The sequence below is a fragment of the Nicotiana attenuata genome, unplaced genomic scaffold (genome assembly GCF_001879085.1).
Source record: "Nicotiana attenuata strain UT unplaced genomic scaffold, NIATTr2, whole genome shotgun sequence".
NCBI lineage: Eukaryota > Viridiplantae > Streptophyta > Magnoliopsida > Solanales > Solanaceae > Nicotiana > Nicotiana attenuata.
The window spans coordinates 480,203-488,982 of NW_017670621.1; positions in this window are offsets into that span (position 1 = coordinate 480,203).

An 8,780-nucleotide genomic window follows, 5' to 3' on the forward strand; every position below is an offset into this window, starting at 1 on the left:
ATGTGTTGGTAGCAAGCTAAAGTATGGTAGAGCGACAAGGTTCTAGGTAGATAGGAGTAAGGATTAAAAAAAAAGAAGCGTGAAGGTGACAAGAATTGGTAAGGCCTCGGGATTAAGCCCATCAAAACAAGAGAGCTGATGATTTCTATATGTTATAGAAAGCTCAGTATAGTATGAATCAACTCAGAGGAGTCCAAGACTAGGAGCATTTAGAAGAGATGGAATACAGCCCAAGTAGTAGAATAAGGGTGTAATTGTGATAGATAAGAGGATGACGTTTAGGCATATTATTGTGTAATGATCCAAAGAAAAGGGATTTCATGAATTGCACGAGATTATAAAACCCCCATAAGATGAATCACGTTAGGATGCTATGAAATATAGTTATTGAAGTCTAGTATCGTCCGTAGGTGGATCAAGCAAATCACTTCAAATGTTCCTTGATGCGACGTGAGCCCTAGTGACAATGTATTACGTAAGACGTTTCAAGTTATCAGTGGTATATTACAGATCAACATTGAGGTGAATTAACAACGATGGATAAAAAGTTACAAAGTATGAGAAGAGATTAGGCCATCAATATTAAGATGAACAACAATGAGGAAGTATTAAAGGACATAGGTTTATATATATAGGACAAGCAGCGAGAGAGTAACCTAGAGTTGGGTAGCAGATCTCGGTAATACTAAACTGAAGTAATAGTTAGGGATAGTATGGCCTACCTAGATGTAGTAAAGCCATAAGCATAGATAACCGAGGCTATGAAACAAGATATTGCAATAGTCGTAAGCTCGACAAAGTACAATACGAAGAATATAATTACACCTATAAATTCCCAGAGGGACAACTTATCATAGTTCTGTCTATGTTCACAAAGTGAGGCATAGAGATTGGCTAAAAGCTGGAGGACAAGGCAGAGAATAGTTGCTTATAAAAGGACAGAGTCATTCATGCTGCATCATAGAAGGTAGCAAAAGTTACGAGATTGTGAATTCGGACCACAAGTCGTGGTGTGAGAAAGAGGCCTAAAGGGGGGAATACCCTGGCCTTTGGATTTATTCATAGAGCAGTTGCCTAAATAGCAAGGGAAGTATTAAATTATTTGTAAGAGCTATAGGTTATGAGAATGATAAGCGCATCAGTCAACGTTCGAGGACGAATGTTCCAAAGGGGGGGGGGGGAGGGAATGATATTACACCCAATATTTTTCTTTATGAAAATTAAGTCAATTGATGTAAGCTCGGAAATGAGATCCTCTTTGAAAGTATATAATGTAATCTAATGATATTGCATCCCGTAATTCCGTTCAACATACAAACGACTAGGTTGAGGACGAATGCACTTAAACGTGAGAAAGGAGATTTTGGACAAATAAAAAAGAGCTGTTGTGTTACCCGACGTGCCTACTTCACCAACTTATATCCCATCCTACTTGCTTGAGCTACTCGATACATGTCTAAATTATTTAACGAGGATGAGGACACATGTTACAAAATGGAAAAAGAACCAACATGTATCACCTACTTGATTAAGTAGGTGACAAGTAAGTGACAACTAGGTGCATCAGCTACTTAGAGCTTGTGTACCAAATTAAAAGGGAATGCAAAAAGGATAGAGATGAGAAAGCCCTTGGGCAGCCAAAGACCTATCTGCCCAAGACCATTAGTGGGGCCATATAAACATAGATATATCTCTATTTCACTTAGAAAACAATTCACAATTCCTCTCTCTCTATTGCAATGTGAAGGAGCTCCAAAATATCAACCCAAGATCTCTCTCAAAGTTATCCTAGGGTTCAAGACCAAATCCACAAGTTGGTAAGGTGATTTCTCTCTTGAAATATCATGATCACCTAGTTATCTCTCTACTTTGCTTTTTGGGGTAGAGAGCTTGTTTGAGCTTGAATTAAATCTTAGTTGGACAAGTATTCTTGCTGCCAAGATAAGGTTTAACTTCTCATATTTGTATTTAAGATCATCTATGTATATCTAGTTGATTTGATAAAGGGAACTTGTGAAGTATCTTGAACTTCATGTGGAAGTGTTGTAGTTTCTGGACTACTTTGGAGGTGAATTCTTGATGTTTTATGGCTGGAAATCAGTAGAAATAACTTAAGAATACTATTGCTATTGCGGTTGATGTCTTTGGAAGAAGAGAAGGCTTGGAAAAGTGCATGTTAGAACTTGGTTGTTGGGTGAGATGGTGTCTACTATTTTGGTGTTGTAATGAATATAAGGTTAGATTTGATGTGTATATTGTTTGTTCACATTCTTGACATGTTGGTCTTGTTGTTTGATTTGAGTAACGTGAAAATAATAAGGGGAGGTGTTGTCCAAAATTTCATAGACGAGCCAGTCGCTCATTTGTGTTGACTTCTAGCTTTCGTAAGACTAACAATGGTCCCTTATTGTTTGTTCTAGATTGAAGTACTAATGGGACGAATTGACATCCTTGGGTTAAGTAAACGACAAAGGTATGCTAAGGGTATCCCTTTTTTCTTTTTGGCATGATCTATATGAGACAAACGAAACAAGCAAACACACAACTTTCATAAATGAGTCTATTCATAGAAGTACTTGGGGTGCCTATGTTCTTGATTCCCCATGTGTCTGATATTATATCTTCTATTCATGGGTCTCAGAATAATACGTAGTTGATAAAGTTTATCTGAAGGCATATTGACCTTACGACATTCCGAGAGATCTTATTGACTTACTTCTTATGCATTGCATTCATTTATACATGTACATTGACCTATGACCAGATGGTGTTATATATGGGATGCCTATGTTCTTGATTCTCCGTGCGTCTGATATTATATCTTCTATTCATGGGTCTCAGAATAATACGTAGTTGATAAAGTTTATCCAAAGTCATATTGACCTTATGACATTCCGAGAGATCTTATTGACTTACTTCTTATGCATTGCATTCATTTATACTTGTACATTGACCCATGACCAGCTGGTGTTATATATGCGGTATAGGGAAAGGTTATGGTGTTATTTATGCACCACCACCTGATCAGCTAGTATATGTTGATTATTTTGCCCAGAATGGCTAAGTTGATATGATGGGATGCCCTCAAAGGCGTGATGCTGTTACGTATCTATATACCTATGCATGGTATGAAATTTATACACATATGCATGACATTACATATGTTTCATGATTCAATGAGCTATTCAGACTTACACGTTGAGTCTTTTACTCCTTGTTTCTTTTATGCCTATTATATACTGCTTTTCATGCCATACATACTCGGTACTTTATTTGTACTAACGTCCATTTTGCCTGGGGACACTGCGTTTCATGCCCGCAGGTCCTGATAGACAAGTTGACAATCCTCGTAGTAGGCTATCAGCTCAGTGGAAGGTGTTGGTGCACTTCACTTGCTCCGGTGTTGCCTATCTGGTCAATATAAATTGGACATGCATTGTTTTGTATGGCGGGGCCCTTTCCTGACCTTTGTGAAGTTTATGTACTCTTAGAGGATTGAAGATAGATGTCGTGTATATAGATACTTGTATGGCCTTTTCGGCCTATGTTTTGAGTATACAAATGATCATGTTGGCCTTATAGGCCCGTATGTCACATGTATAAGTTTCTATATCATGTTGGGTCGTCCTATGTCTTGTATTCCCTTAATTTTTATTCTGGTTAGCTCATGACGGCCCTTCTGGCTCATTTACCCATGATGGTATGATAAGAAAGATATGTTACGTTGGTACTCGATTGAATAAGGCACCGGGTGCCCATCGCGGTCCTACGGTTTAGGTCGTGACACAGTCTTACAATCAGCTCTGTCGCACAATCAGATCATCAAAGAATGGTATCATTCCTAAATGCTAAAGTAGCCTCCTAATTATAAATATGGTCGACAACACACCGATAAAAAGGACTGTACTGGACAAGGCTCCGAGATATCCTATGACACTTTAAAATTGTAGGCTCTGATACCAAGCTTGTCACGCCCCAACCTCGGGGAGCGCTACCGGTGCTCAACCAAGACACCCTGGTCGAGCAAGCCTGCACGTCGTCGACCCAACTTACCCATGAATAGAGACAATGTAAATTTCATTAATTAGATGGTAAGAGGTCATGTGAACAACACCAGTTCATTGCCATTAGTTATGTCAATAACAAGTCCCCAAAATAATACACCACACAATTGTAGTTAGAAGTGGAACAAGTGATACAATTACAACACTTTTAGTTTAAATTTCCCAAAACAAAATACAACCGACACTACGTCTACGTAGCCTCTAACAGAATCAAAAGATTGGTATAATGGTATCAGCAACAAGGCTCCGGCTATACCTCAAAACACTATACATAGAAGACAAGAGATACAAGACCTCGAAATGAAGTGGTGTTCACCAAGTCAGCTGAGGAGAGGGTGGACTGCTATCACTGCTCAATGCCTGCCACTGTGGAACCACCTACATCCCTTAAAGATAAAGTTCCCCCGGCAAAAGGTGTGTTAGTACATATGGAATAGTACTAGTATAAAAGACTAAACACCCCCTCAATAGAACGAGTAATAGTACAATGAGAAAGAAACACGAAATCAATGAGGGCCTCAAAGAATACTAGAGTACCAAGTTAGGAGAAAGATAGATCTCAAGTAAGTTTCTATATTTTTATGTTTGGAGATCCTTAGTACCGATACACCAGCCCTTTTAGCACTAGTCCGATCTCAGCCCGATCGTCTAACGTCTCACCCCGAGACATCCACTAACAACACCATCATGTGTGTTGCATGGTGTCTGATCTCAGCTCCATCAGCTAAGCCGTCTCACCATAATGTCGTGTGGGTCGACATCACATCACATATCACTAGCAATAATCTCATCCCCTCTAAGGGGAAATATCTCAACACAGAAACACGAAATCAATGAGGGCCTCAAAGAATACTAGAGTACCAAGTTAGGAGAAAGATAGATCTCAAGTAAGTTTCTATATTTTTATGTTTGGAGACCTTAGTACCGATACACCAGCCCTTTTAGCACTGAGTTCGATCTCATCCCGATCGTCTAACGTCTCACCCCGAGACATCCACTAACAACACCATCATGTGTGTTGCATGGTGTCTGATCTCAGCTCCATCAGCTAAGCCGTCTCATCATAATGTCGTGTGGGTCGACATCACATCACATATCACTAGCAATAATCTCATCCCCTCTAAGGGGAAATATCTCAACACATCAATCTCATCCTATATAAGGGGAAACAGCCTCATCACATGAACAAGGGGATTTACCCCTCAATCACTTCTACACTGGCACATGTAGTTTCGGGGTTTGGTTACTTCGACCTACCCTTCCTCGGTAACTTAACAATACTCCCAAAGAATTTATTATTGAAAGGATATACCACTTTACATTATTTTATTTCATTGGCACCGATGGACGTAATATAATATCGTTCTTGGCACATTGGTTGTACTTCATATTTCATACTCCCTTCTTTCACTTTCAAATATCATCATGGATCATCAACAACAAGACTTTTCATATCAAGACTACAAATACATATGCGAGCGAATAAGAGTCTTAGGCACATAGAGATTTCTTACACCATTTGGCATAATTGCTTTCATTTGAACTGGACTTGAAGTCACAACATTTTAATACATAATTCATGCTTTTGAACAGCCTCCCGAAGAATATCATAATATGACCAAGAATATCCAGAACACATGTTGAACATATATATACATATATATATATATATATATATGTCGACACCATGCTTATTCGGAATAGTCAATTTATAATGAACAACTCGGGACTTACAAGAACATCGTGGGATTCGATCCTAAGAGAGAAGCATAGTCAACATACCTTGTTTGAGCTTCCTTTGATCTACTAAAATGTGACGAAAAGCATAGCAACTTCGATCTATTTGGCAATATAACAAGTTCGAACACAAACTAGGGAAAAGTTCGTGGGTTCGGCTCATTTGAGCAATTTAACAAACACTAGGTGGACATTATGATATCAAGGTCCTCCTATGGTGGATTCCTTCATCCCACAACCCAAGGTATACCCATGTGAACTCAACAACCTTCCCACAAATCTTGATAGTACATGCATGCATAAATACCACTCCAACACCCAAGAGTCACACCTCCATTAACCATCTTCTACCCCAAACTCGAAATTGAAACTAGGGTATGGACCTTACCTCTTAGATGAAAACCTTGTGAGTTTTTCCTGTTGCATTCTCCAACTCTTGAGCAATGATTGATGAGGAATTAGCTTAGGGACTTCACCTCTCACTCTATGGCACTTCCTCTCTCTAGAAATATCAGATTTCTACTTTTCAAGAGGTCCTTAACGTCTATATATCGAAATAGGGTCGGATTATAAAAAGGTTGAATACATACGGAGACACTTAAAGTTGGCACGATTTTTCATTTAGACACCTGAACTTAAGGGTATTCCAATTGAGCACTTATACTATCCGAAACTTATTCCAATTAAGCACTTCTTTGACAATCAGCCAAACTTACAAGGTTCGTTCAATGCACTCGCTGCTGATGTGGCGAATGACGAATAAAAAAAGGACATATATTATTTTGAGTAAAAAAAAGGAAAAAACCTAAAAACACTAGTTAACTCAGCATCTTCACTACATGTTCATGTGTGTTCTTCACTATTTCATGTGTGTTCTTGTTCCAACCACGATTTTAATCCAAATTTTACGAGAAACTCCTCCATATTTGTTATAATTTCAACTAAAGATTCCCCACGACAACCCGAAGACAACCCCAATATTAATTTCCCAAATTTTCATCAAATCAAGTAACCCACTTTAAACCTTCAAGCTTTTTAAAGACCCCATTAATGGTGTTTCAATTTGAAATGAAGAACTCAGACTCATTTTAGTTTTACTCTCTTCTTCTTCCTCTGCTTTGCTCTGTTTCTTTTTCCGATCCCATTAGAATAAAAATGACCGTTCCTATATTTTGGAGAAAAAAATACGTGCACAATTATTTTTTCTATAAAATTTAAGCCTGCCAAACGCCACCTAATAAGAATAGTAGTGCTTTTTCTTCTTTCGTTCACCAGTTTTGTCTGCACCATCCTCTAAAGAAACCTCGCCTTTTCTTTTTCTTCAATGGCGATGAGAGGCATTGATTTTAAATGGTCACGCTTCTAATCTTTTACTTCTTTTTTCCCATTTAAGATTCATCTTTTATTAGTATAAGACTTTTTTGACTTTGAATTTTGATTGTTGTAGGTACGATGAGTTCTTCTTGTCAATGCTAGCTACTAGATCTATTTTGTTTTTTAGGGAGAAAAAGAAGGAAATAGAAAAGAAAAAATCTATTTTTTGGGGTCTTCACGCGCCTATATTGGGTGAAACTTACTGTATTTGCCAACTAAGCAAGAAGTGCTTAATTGGAATAAGTTTCGAGTAGTATGAGTGCTCAATAGGAACATCCTTGAGTTTAGGTGTCTAAATGAAAAATCGTGCCAACTTTAAATGTCTCCATACGTATTCAGCCTTATAAAAACAAGAAAATGGACCCTCCGAACACAGCTCTGTGGTCACAGAATGCATATGCGGTCAGCAAAATGGGCCACAGATGTGACGCCAACAACTAGGCTGCCCAGGTCAGGTGCGGCAGGTCTGCGGTCCGCAAACCAGTTCTATGATCGTATAACGCATCGCAGAATTCTCCTTCGGAAATCATCATTCTGGGTTTGCGATGGATTGTGCGACCCGCAAAAACATTATGCGGTCGCCTATTGGACCATAAAAGGACCCTCCAAAAATGGTTATTTTTCTGATGCACTCTGCGGCTGCATAGTAGACTAGAAATGCCCTACTCTGCAAAATATTTTCTTCAACTCCCTAACGCACTGTTCAACCCAAAAGTCCATTCTATAATCATCAAACTCATAAGTCTCCCTTGGAAGCACGAAACCCCGGGTTCCAGGTGAAATTTTCCGGGGCCTTACATCCTCTCCCGCTTAAAATCATTCGTCCTCAAATGAGGGTCAAAACCCGCCATTAGAAACCAATGTGACCCCACTGTTATTTCACACACCAGTAGTTCTAAATTTTTGTAACTCCCCAATTTTCCAAAAATTTTGCAAGAGTCTCCCCTGTGATAGAGCCTATCCACATGTCAGAAAATCACATAAACCAACCCTAACAACATAACCACAACACAATTATGTAACATAATTATGGAGACAACACCGGCTACAACGTTGTAAACACTATATTACCAAAAGAGATATCCTTAACATGAACTGTACAAGTGAAACATAATTAGTTAAAGGTAAACTCTTAAAATTTTCATAGAACATGGCCACCTTAAATACCTAGTCAAGTCGTTCAAACAAATGGGGGTACTTTCTATTCATCTCTTCCTCGGCCTCCCAAGTGGCCTCTTCAACCTACTGGTTTCGCCATACCACATTCACAGAGGCAATTTCCTTATTTCTCAGCTTTCGTACTTCCCTATCAAGAATGGCAACTGGAATCTCTACATAGGTTGACTCCTCATTAACCTCTATAGCCTAGATTGGAACAATAAGTGACGAATCACCAACCACCGTTTTGAACATGGATACATGAAACACCGGGTGCACTAAAGACATTTCTGGAGGTAGTTCTAGCCTGTGAGCCACCTGACCAATCCTTTGAATGATTCTGTACGGTCAGACATACATCAAACTCAATTTCCCTAACTTCCTAAACCGTATTATACCATTCATGGGGGAAACCTTCAAGAATACCCAATCATACTCTTGGAACTC